The sequence below is a fragment of the Callithrix jacchus genome, chromosome 8 (assembly GCF_049354715.1).
Source record: "Callithrix jacchus isolate 240 chromosome 8, calJac240_pri, whole genome shotgun sequence".
Lineage (NCBI taxonomy): Eukaryota > Metazoa > Chordata > Mammalia > Primates > Cebidae > Callithrix > Callithrix jacchus.
Window position 1 is genome coordinate 75,639,716 of NC_133509.1, and position 12,433 is coordinate 75,652,148.

At 32.0% G+C, this 12,433-nt stretch overlaps 1 long non-coding RNA gene across 2 annotated transcripts in view; it reads right to left on the minus strand.

Annotated features, from left to right (window-relative positions):
- The window catches only part of LOC118145116 (uncharacterized), a 96,012-nt gene that overhangs the window by 74,849 nt on the left and 8,730 nt on the right, over positions 1-12,433 (minus strand). For both annotated transcript variants that reach the window (XR_004730286.2, XR_013521648.1), the window contains exon 3: positions 8,282-8,334. This is a non-coding gene — a long non-coding RNA (uncharacterized LOC118145116). The remainder of the gene's footprint in view (positions 1-8,281; positions 8,335-12,433) is intronic.

The window sequence follows — 12,433 nt, forward strand, 5'->3', positions numbered from 1 at the left end:
ATTTGACTCTTGTATACACCCAATTTTATTGACTTCCTAAAGCTTCACATGCTTTAAAGGAATGAAAGTTCCTTGGTAGTTAACACAATGATACACCAAGTTATTATTGCAAATATTTGATTTTGTTCCAACTTTACGTATCTACTGTATAAAGTGAAATAGATTTACATTAGGTGAGCAGTTCCACTGAACTGCAAACTTGCAGTAAAATTCATACTGATAAATCAATGTTCATTTATAAAAATATTATAATAGAAATCTTAGTAAGGAATGTAAATTAATAGTCATATGATGTTTAAAGGCTATCAGATTTTCATCTTCTTTGTCATCCATCATTGAATATCAAGATAGTTTTAATAGGCGAGATGATGAATAATTTCTTTTATCTGGAATCTAAACTTTTCCCAAGTGTATGTAACAATATTCAGGTGGTCTCAACTTGATATTTAATTTTACATTTCTGTGATATTCCTCGTAGTAAGATAAATATATTTTTATTTAAATTAATTTCTGTGCTTAAACATACTCTTTGGACTAATGAATGTAACTATAACAATATGTCTGACATATTATTGAAATTGGTATTCATTAGTTTCAAAACTATGATTTATTTGCATCATATCATGGCAGTTTCTTTCCATTGAAAATCATGTAAGTGAATGATGAAGTTTACCAGTTAAATTTATTATGATAAGCTAATGAAAAACTAACTCTTTGGAAAGTAAATTAATCTTTCATGTTGACCTGTTAAAAGATTATTACCTACCTTGGTCAAATAGTTTCTGAGTAGCTCACTCTCTAACTATTGCTAAACTTAACAAATCAGCACACTCCAAAATCAACTTACTGATGTTTCTTTCAACTGTACATTCTTGATTGTAATTTTCTGAATTTTCTCCTCCTGATTTTTACATAGGTAAACTTTGAAGTTTTTTTAATTCATATTATCATTTTATTATGAAGGACAACAAATTGAAATTTAGAAATGTAAACATTATGTTATAGTTTTTATTAACTTATCTGTAATATTCAGATTGTAAACATTATATAATGCTTACTTTCAGCATTCTTTCTGAATTGTTTGAAATTACTTATTTTATTTAGTTATTTTATATACTTTGTAGTATAACTGTCATTACAAAAAAATTTGCCAAAGTAATAATGAGTCTTACAACTGATATTATAACACAATATTATGTATAACAGCAGATTATATATATATATATGTGTGTGTGTGTGTGAAATATGTATTAGAGTCATATATAGAGATTCGTGGGTATGTGTATGTGTGAATAAAGCTCTGTTCAAAAATAAATACTCGAATTCTGGAAAAAAATGAAAACAATTTAGAATAAATGGAATTTGATGGAGCTCTGTAGTTGCCTCAATCATATTCAGTTTGGAAAACAGTATAGCCATATATGACACTATGAACTTTGAAAACATAAGTATGACTGTGAGATATGCTACATGTGTGACCTCAGACATGTTAACATCTCTAAAGTCAGATTCCTCAAGTATAATGCAAAGTTTTAAATATAACAATACAGTTACCATGATCCACTATTACAAGGCAGTTGATTTTCTCACATGACTCCTCTAAACCTACAGCACTGAATCCAGGTTATCTGGGTCCCAGAAGCTTACATATTTCTCCTCAGATAAGTTTGCTTTATTATACTTATCATACAGGAAGATACAACAATAAGGAGAGACAGTTCCTCTACGGAATACATAAATACACCACATATCAAACAGGGCGCCTTAGCTCCAGCATGCCTCTATTTGGACAAAACACTGGGAATCTAAAAGCCCCCTTCTCTTGATGATCCTATGAAGCCTATTGTTTCTTTTAAGAGGAATAAGTTCAAGAGATCTATTGTACAACAGTGAATATAGTTAATAGAAATATATTCTTGAAAAATGCTGAGAGTAGATTTTAAGAGGGCTTAGCACACACAAAAAATATTTATGAAATTCTACAATGTTATTGTAGAATTTGTTTGGGAGCTGTTATATGAGATGTGGTGACCTGAAAGGAACCACTTTGAATGCTAATTACCTAACACACTGGCTGGCACATAATAAGTGTTTCATACATGCTTGTTTTCTCACTATCATTTCCTTCTCTGCCCTTTGAGTAAATGCAGATAACTAATGGGAAATAATTTAAAGCTAAGTTTGTTTTCATTCTTGTTTCTTTGAAGAAAATAGGTAAAACAATTTTCTGCTAATTTGAGATGAGCAAGCCTCTTTGCTTTCTTCCAAAAATAGATTATCTATGGCTAATAAAAGAAAAATAGGTTATTATTATTTTTACATAAGGAACATAAAGTGTGCATTATCAACCTGAAAGTGGAACTGTTCCAGGTAACTTGGCCATGGTCAGGACTACATACTTTGGCTCTGTTGCTAGAAGATAGTCAAAGTCTTGGTGGGAGTATAGCATTATTTTTGGCAGCCATTGAAAAAAATTTGCATTTCTCACATAGAAATGGAAACTTTAATTGGGAAAAGGTTTTCGTTTGTTTCATTTCATTTTTAGTTCTTTTCACCTAAACTTTCATTTTAGGTTCAGGGGTACATGTGCAGGTTTGTTGTATACCTAAACTTATGCTAAAATTCATACTAAAAATGAGCATCCATGTACCTACTATCAAGCTTTACATAATTATACGAATGGATTTGTATTCCAAGTACAAATCATCCCTTTTCCAGTTTGCAAAAATCCTCTATTTTTTCATTAATTTTCCTCTTGTATGCCCTTGCCACTTTGCTATATGAGCAATGGTTACTTACCTCATACACTTCCCCCAACTCTTTTCTCCTAAGACAGAGGCCTGATTTTATTTGAGGTGGCAATATAGCCAGCTAAAATACCACATTTTCTAGCTTCATCTGAAGACTGTGGCAGTTTCTCTCTCTCTCTCTCTCTCTCTCTCTCTCTCTCTCTCTCTCTCTCTCTCTCTCTCTCTCTCTCTCCCTGTGAGTGTGTGTGTGTGTGTGTGTGTGTGTGTTTGTGTTTGGAGACAGAGTCTCTCTCTGTTCCCCAGGCTGGAGTGTAGTGGCACAATTCTGGCTCGCTGCAACCTCCACCTCCTGGGTTCAAGCCATTTTCCTGCCTCAGCCTCCCGAGTAGCTGGAATTGCAGGCGCTGACCACCATACTCAGCTAATTTTGTATTTTCAGTAGGGACGGGATTTCACCATGTTGGTCAGGCTGATCTCCAACTCCTGACCTCAGATGATCCTCCCACCTCGGTCTTCCAAAGTGTTGGGATTACAGGCATTAGCCCCTGTGCCGAGCCGACAACGGTGGTTTCCGAGATGAAAGATCTAAGAAAACTCCATGGGGTAGGATTCTTAGAAGACTCCCTTTTCTATTTTTTTAACTTCTTATTATTATTACTGTCTGAAATGTGTTCCTGATGTCTGATTTTTAATATTCATTCTTTGAACTTGAATATAAGTGACAATGCTAAGTATAAACCAACATAAAAAAATAATTTTAGTGAAATCTCTCTGCTATGCCTGGATTAAGAATCTCCAGGCTATAATTAAAAAGTAAGATTCTAGGTTATTTGAGTTAATATAAAATTTCTATTAGTTTAATGCAAATCTTAGCTGATGTTCCTCATTATATTTATCTACACATAGACACAGAGAATGGAATGACAGACAACAGAGACTTCAAAAGGGTAATAAAGTGAGAGGGCATGAATAATTAATAATTACTTGATGAATACAATGTACATTATTTGGGTGATGCATACCCTGAAAGGCCTGACTTGACCACTACATGCAATCTTTGCATTTAAGAAAATCGCATTTGTACAATATAAATTTATACAAATTAATTTTTATGTGTTTTTATGTGTTAGTTTTCATGAATATGTAAATGAAATCATACTGTAAAGACACTTTTGTGGTTCATTTAATCACTGCATATTGATATTTTGAGATGGATGTAGAAATTAATACTAATTTCCACTGCTATGTGAAATTATCTTTTGTTTTTGAACAATTTACCCACCCATTTTATTGCTGATGGAGATTTGGGTTATGTCAACATTTTTTATTGTTACAATGTTGCTAGCAACAATTACGATATATCTTCTAGATCACATAAGATTTTTTATATTAATATACTATGACTGTAATTCCTAGATCACTGGATGTATGCATTTTCAAATATCTTTAGTAAGAAAAGATTGTATTTCCTCATATGCTTACCAATTGAAAGTGTGTCTACTTGTGAAAGAAAATCATATTTCACTAACATTTTAAATTATCTTTTTTTCATTTTACCAGCTGAGTGGGTATGAAAATTTATCTCCTGTTATTTTGCTTGTCTCAATTTCTAGTGAAATTAATTTTATCATATATTTTACAACATTGTGTTTCTTGTTTGAAATCACAGATGATGTTGTTTGTCCATTATCCTGTTGAATCTGTTATTTTTATTACTTTAAAATAATTACATCATATTAAAAATACACATCTTAGGAGATTTTGGAATTGTAAATATATGTTTGTGATATCCATATTTACCATTTTCAATGTTAATTTAGTCTAACAAATCATTCTTCTACTTTATGGTTTTGGGTTTTATTTTATGTCTTGTTTAGAAATTACCTTCCAACCACAATTAGGTGGTTTAAGTCTTTAATCAATGTGGAATTAAATTTATGTAAGATGTCAGGAAAGAATCAACTTTCTTTTGTAAACATATAAGTGTGATAACCTAACTTGTGCTAGCCTAACTGACTCCATCTTAGCTGTGAGCCTGACGTGCTCCATCTTAGCCTCTCCCTCCCTGCCTCGGTCCCCTCAGTTGCATTACTGGGTCATGCTGTACACAAAGCTTTGAACTATTGAGTTTGGTTAACACTGCTCTCAATACCTATAACCGAGATATAACCGTGTCCTGCTTGGCAAGCCCACCGGCTGTTGTGAGAACCCCCGCTTTTTTGTGATTGTATGGAAATATCCTGGCCCGCTGCGACTTCCTCTAACCCGCTTATTCTGCTTCTGTAAAATTCCGCTTCAGCTAGGCTCCCTCTCCCCTACCTAAATAAAGCTATAAAAAAGAATCAAGCCCCTTCTTTGGGGCCGACAGATTTTGAGCTCGAGTTGACTCTAGGCCTCCAGCAAATAAAGGACTCTTAATTTGGAACTCAGATTATGGAGCTTTCCTTCTAACGCACTCAGTTACAACGTAAGTAATCAATTTTCCCAGCACCATATCTTTGTAATCTTCAGTTCTCCTCACTGGTCTGAAATGCTACTTGTTTGATTAATAAACTTTAAAATAAGCTGCATCTAATTTCCAGTGTTAGGTGCTTTCTTTTTTTCTGTAAATACTTAGTAGCCCGAACCTTAAATCTATCCTCAATGCTGAGATTAACCTACGATTTTCTTTTCTTTTTTAAAAATCTACTCTGTCATTTTCTGTTCAAGGTTTCACTACCCTGACAAAATGAGTTGTGACGCTGCTTTTTTTCTTAGTTCTAATGGAAAAAAAAAATAAAAATATCGTTCTTGATTGAAAATACCTGTTCTTTGAATATTTGCTAAGTGTCATATTCTGCATCTTTTTTTTCCTTCTTTTTTATTGTGCTTTAAGTTCTGGGATACATGTACAGATCATGCAGGGTTGTTGCCTAGGTACATACATAACAAGCTGGTTTGCTGCCTCCATTCCCCCTTCATCTATATCTGACATTTCTCCCAGCGTTATCCCTCCCCACCTTCCTCACCTCCTGTTATCCCTCCCCTAGCCGCCCCCCCTCCCACCAACTGACCCCAGTGTGTGGTGCTCCTCTCCCTGTGTCCACATGTTCTCATTGTTCAACCTGCCTATGAGTGAGAACATTCGGTATTTGGTTTCCTGTTCTTGTGTCAGTTTGCTGAGAATGATGGTTTACAGATTCATCCGAGTCCCTACAAAGGACACAAACTCATTGTTTTTTATGGCTGAATAGTATTCCATGGTGTATATGTGCCACATTTCCTTTGTCCAGTCTATCATTGATGGGCATTTGTATTTACATTTCTGAAATTCATCAGAATGACCTCATGAAGTTCATTCCTAAACAAAATTTGGATGTAAATACCATTTATTGTTATGCCCATTTCTCTTCTCAATTAGTTTAATCTTCATCTTTGTTATTACTCCCTAATTTTAAACATGTGGCTCCAATCAGTTTCTTTCTGCTGTTTCTTTACCTGCCATGGAGCTGCTGACTGTGGTATTTAATCTGAGTCTGCCTTTCTTGACAAGTGCTTCAGCTATTTTTACATGCCTTTCTTACATGATTCTGATATAGTCTAGCTTTATTGTAAGTGACTTACTCTATATAAGTTCTGTAAAAGCAACTATTTATTATTGTTTTGTGGGCATCTATTTTGGTAGATGTGAAAGATAAAAGACACATCGTGATAAAAGGAAGAGTAAGTTTATCCATTATATGGTAAAGATACTATTTCCTTTTATAAATAATATAATACATGCATTAATAATTTAATTGATAAGTGGCTGAAAATAGCTTATAGTGTTATCATTTCCAGAAACCATACATAAATTTTAACTTTCAACATTAAGGCATTAGGCTTGGCATTTAGGTATTAAGTCAGTAAGAATGTGTTTGGACACTCAAAAGTCCTGCCAGTCCTCCAATGGCAACATGTAGCTAGTTGTCTGATACATGCATCAGGAATTTCCTACATAGTCAGCAAGGTCACTAGTAAAAGAAACTCTAGTTTCTAATTTAAAACTATTTTAAAGGTGTATAGTACATAAAGTACTAAAGTGATTTGTTTTGTGGTTTAGGATTTTAGATGCCATTTTACCAATGATAACTATTTTGATAAAAACGGAATTGTGAATGTCATTTTGGAAAGCCTGTTTTTCCCATTTTGTCTTAAAGATAAACAACCTACGTGTAAAACATAGGCATAGATTTTTATCTAATACACAAAATAGAATTCTCTTACAGAAATTTTGTTTGTATAATTGTCATTTTATTCACAGTTGTGTTCCCTACTTGATGGGGAAAAACAATGAATTAACCAGGGAAGAGAGAATATTATAGTGAGTACGGAGTCACACCACCTGGATTTGCACTTTTGTGTCAACACGTCACCACATCTCATTCTGCCTCTATTTATTGATCTGAAAATGTGTAATTATTTACAGTGGTACTGTGTGAATATTAATTTTGAAAACACTTAAAAAACTGTGCAGATGATATTTAAGTATTTTTATGTTAATTATGTGAGTTTTACTCATAGGCTATTACTAATTTTATTGATACTAGAAAAATTATGTGTATGGCTGTATCTATTTAGGGGACTGTAGGATGATTATATACATACTGGAATTATAAAAGAACGAAATGTTTAAAGTTAGTTTCATGTTTGCATGTATGTCCCCTCTGGTTTTCCTAGTAATTAAGAGCTCATGTTTTCAAATCAGAGTACCCCTACTTGAGTCTCAACCACTCCATTTACTGGAAATATAGTCTAACATTAGTATAGAAGTTCCTCATCTGTTAAATGATGTTAATAGCACCAACCTCACTGGATTGCTGATGGGATTAAATAAGTTAGTGCACATAAAGTATACAGGACACTATCTAGCACACAGCTAGTGTTCAAGACTCCAAAATAATTTCTGAACGTGTATGTCTATTTATGAAATATTTGAGGACATTTTAATATCATTTTAGAGGCGCTAAAGAAGAATTATAAATTTATTAGCCGAAAATACGGTAATGTGCAGGCATTTCCAATATAATATTTTATTATAAGTTGAAGCTAATAATATGTTAGAATTCTGCAAACAACGTAATAGAAAATCTGCCTTATCAACCTCAATGGCTTAACATAATAAATTTTATTACTAATCACCACATAGTCTAATGAGATTGGAAGTTATGGTAGAGGGTCTTCATGAAATCACTAAGGGTTACAGTTTCTTTCAACCTGGAATTACCATCATTTTTTACATTCCCCTCCAAGATTATACCAGAAGGGAAAGGCATAAGGCAGGATTCTGAATGGAATATACTTATAAACGAGACCTGGATCTGGTTTACATTATTTTTTTATCTAGCAATTTTTTAGTCAGAACCATATGCAGCTGGAATTAGGAAATATGTTCTTTCTATTTACTGCGGAGGAAAATGAAGTAAATGCTATATGTTCATCATATATCACCCTATTATAAATATTAAAATTGTATTATAAATTCATATAATTTTTCTGCAAGTCATACTTACCATCTAATGTTGCTGAAGCATGTGAGAGCAGCTCTATAAAAACAATACAAAACCTGGAAAAATAAAATGTGATCATGAATATGTTGATGCAAATGATGAATCATTAAATTATTTTAACATTATGGTGTTTCTTATGCTGATAGTAACATAAACCAGTAATAACTATTTCTGAAACTTGGCTCCTGAAAATAACATTATATATCATAATTCTGTAAAAAATGCTAACAGAAAATGTGCTAGCAGCCATTATTCATTCTATATATTTTTAGGAGTTCTGGCAAGGGATCACTCCATAAAGCAATTATTTCAGCAAATGTATTGATAAATACAACATTTTTTTCTTTAAAGTATGTCATATTCAAAATACAATGATTGAAAAATTCATGTTTGTATCTTTATAGTGTTTCTATTCACAGAAATGATCAGTACTTGCCATATAAAGTTAAGTGGCACAACAGTTATCTCCATCTGATAATAATTTTATCAAATTACAATATTTGTTACAATATTATAATTTATTTCATAAAGGGTGAGCCATATTGCAATTGCATTATATCATAAAATGTTCTAGAAATAACTACAAGTATCTATCTAGCCCAATTTTCTTTAATGTTTATTTTCAGGTATCACAACAGTTTTATTGAGGTATGATGTAAACATAACTTTCACACATAGTTATTTACAATTCAATACATTTTAGTTATTTACAATTTAGTAAGTTTATACAGTTTTACAACTACCATGGTCTAATTTAGATATTTCCATTGAACCTACTCAAAGCCAATCCTCACATCCATCCACATCCCCAGGTAAATATAGTTATGATTTCCATTTATGTACATTTGTTCTGAATATTTTATATAAATGGAGTCATATAATACATAGTATTTTGTATCTTGCTTCTTTAACAAAGATTTTGAAGTCAATTCATCTTCCATATACATAATTTACTCCTTTTTATTTATTTTTAGTATTCCTTTGCATGGATATATCACATTTGTTTATCTATTCACCAGTTGGGTTTCTACTTTTTGGCAATTGTGAACAAAGCATCTATGTACATTGGCATACCAAGTTTTGAGTGGGGAGTGTATCTACCACTTTAATTCTTTTGGAAAGATTTTTAGGACAAAAATTGCTGGTAATATGATAAACTTATATTTAGCATTTTAAGAAACAGATGGACTTTTGCAAAGAAGTTGTACTATTTTTATTTGAACCAGCAATTTAGAAGAGTTCCAGTTTCTTGAAATCCTTATAATACTTGGTATTGACTATCTTTTATATTATGATCCTCTGGTCCATGTATAATAAGATGTCATTGTGATTTTAATTTTAATTATCCTAATGACTAATGATGTTGACAACATTTTATAATGCTTAATAAAAATTTGTATGTCTCCCTTGATCAAAAGTGTATTTAAGTGTTTTGTCTATTTTTTAAATTGAATTGTTTTGTTATTATGTTTGAGTTGCAAGCTTTATTTATATATTCTGGATGAATATATAAACTTTGAAACTTCCTAGACACTTGTTGAATGGCTTTGAAGTAGCTGATAATGACATGGACAATGAAATCAAAACTGAAGTGGTCTCCGACGAAGATGAGGAATTTGATTGGAACTGGAGTAAAAGTGACCCTTGCTACATTTTAGCAAAGAGACTGGCAGCATTTTGCTTCTTCCCTTGAAATTTGTGGAATGTTGAACTTGATGGAGATGATTTAGGGTATCTGGCAGAAGAAACTTCTAAGCAGCAAAGCATTCAAGAGGTGATTCTGGTGCTGTTAAAAGCATTCAGCTTTAAAAGAAACAGCATAAAAGTTCAGAAATTTGCAGCTTGATGATATGATAGGAAAAAAAAAACTTATGAGGAGAAATTCAAGTTGACTGCAGTAATTTGTATAAGTAATGAGAAGACAAATGTTAATTTCCAAGACAATGGGGAAAATGTTTCCAGGGCATGTCAGAAACTTTCAGGGGAGCCCCTCCCATCACAAGACCAGGGGCCATAGAGAAAAAATATATTTTGTGTGGGCTATGTACCCATCTAATTATCTATGTCTTTATATGTGTATAACAACACAGTGCTATACACACACAAACATTTGTCAGTTGTATGTGTCTAAGTCTGCCTTTTTGTCTCTCTATAATCTGTCTATTTCTTTGTCTATTGTATGTCTTCCTGTTTGTCTACCTGTCTCTCTGTCTGTCTTTCCTTCTATCAGATTATCTAGCCATGTATCTATTAGTGAAATCACTGAGCCAAAATAGGTTAATCATGTCATGTTTAAAACTAGCTATATAATATTTCTTTGCATTAATTTTACAGAATTTACTTAACTGTCCTATTGTTCATGGACAGTTAAGTTGATTTTTAAATATCTGAAATAATGTGGCTTTGGAAATCATAGATTTCCACTCTGAGGAATTACTGCTATGAAAGTTTAGAAATTCACAAAAATAACTTTTAGTCAATGGACTGTTCTTGCTGTTAAAAAGAAATAACATATACAAAGGTTATTTTTTCACATTTTTGAACTGATTTAAAACATGTTTAGACAAGTTTCATTGAAGATTAAATAATATCAAGTTAATTGAGAAAAGAAGTATATTTTACATACTAAAATATTATTAATGGCTATATATGAATTAATTATCCACTAAAGATCTATAATGATGACATTAAAAATTCCATTTTCACATAGAGGAGAATAAGCATAGCTCAAGCAAAATGGTGCAATGAACAAAATGTTATTTGCAAAATATTAACTAATTACTTGCTGGTATTTTTAGTTTATTCAAAGCTACTGTCTGAACATCTAAATCATAGATCAGTGAAAAATTTAACAAAAAATGTAATTTTATACATCTCTTCAGATTTTTAGTGCTAAGATGAAGAAATATGAGTTTGATGGCAATTCAGTTAGGTAAATTAATAATACATCAAATGACCTTCACTATAAAGTGATAATTAAAGAATGAATGCCATCTTCTAGGGAGAATTTTAGTTGTGTACTCATGGTTAGGACGAATCAATATCATGAAAATGACCATACTGCTCAAAGTAATTTATAGATTCAATGCTATCCCCATCAAGCAACCATTTGCCTTCTTCACAGAACTGGAAAAAACAACCTTAAACTTCATAAGAAACCAAAAAAGAGCCTGCATAGCCAAGACAATTCTAAGCAAAAGGAACAAAGCTGGAAGGATTACACTACTTGACCCTATACTATAAGGCTACAGTAATCAAAACAGTATGGTACTGGCACCAAAACAGAGATTTAGAAAAATGGAACAGAACAGAGGCCTCAGAAGTAAAGCCACACATCAAAAACCATTTGATCTTTCACAAATCTGACAAAAACAAGCAGTAGGGAAAGGATTCCCTGTATTAAATGGTGTTTGGAAAACTGGTTAGCCATGTGCGGAAAGCTGAAACTAGATCACTTCCTTACACCTTACACAAAAATTAACTCCAGATGGATTAAAGATTTAAACATAAGATCTAACACCATAAAAACCCTACAAGAAAACCTAGGCAAAACCATTCAGGACATAGGCATAGGCAAGGACTTCATGACTAAAACATCAAAAGATATGGCAACAAAAGCCAAAACAGACAAATGGGATCTAACTACATGTAAGAACTTCTAGCCAGCAAAAGAAACAATCATTAGATATTGAATGAAATTAAATTATAAGCCATTTTATGTATATATATTTACATATATATATAAAATAATAGCTCTTTTGAAACAAGAAAAAAATTATGGGGAAGATATTGTTAACTTTATGATATTATGATTTAAATTACAATATACTGCAATTAAATTTATTGCTATTTTTTCCATAAATGTAAATTGAGACAAATAGTCCTGACCTATCATTCTATTGTAGTCAGCATATTTTAACTTATTTGCATATAAACAAGAAAATTAGAATAATTTATGAGATATGAATTTTAAAATTCTGTTTAAATTAATAAGTACAAAAAATAACACAATATAGAAAACTGATTAAGGAAAAAGAAACAGGTGTGTGATATTTTGAAGGTAATTTCTACCATGATATAATTTTCCTTTTCAATTGTCTCCTAATGGTGCATATAAGACATATCTACATATCATAATTTCGTCCATTACAAAAT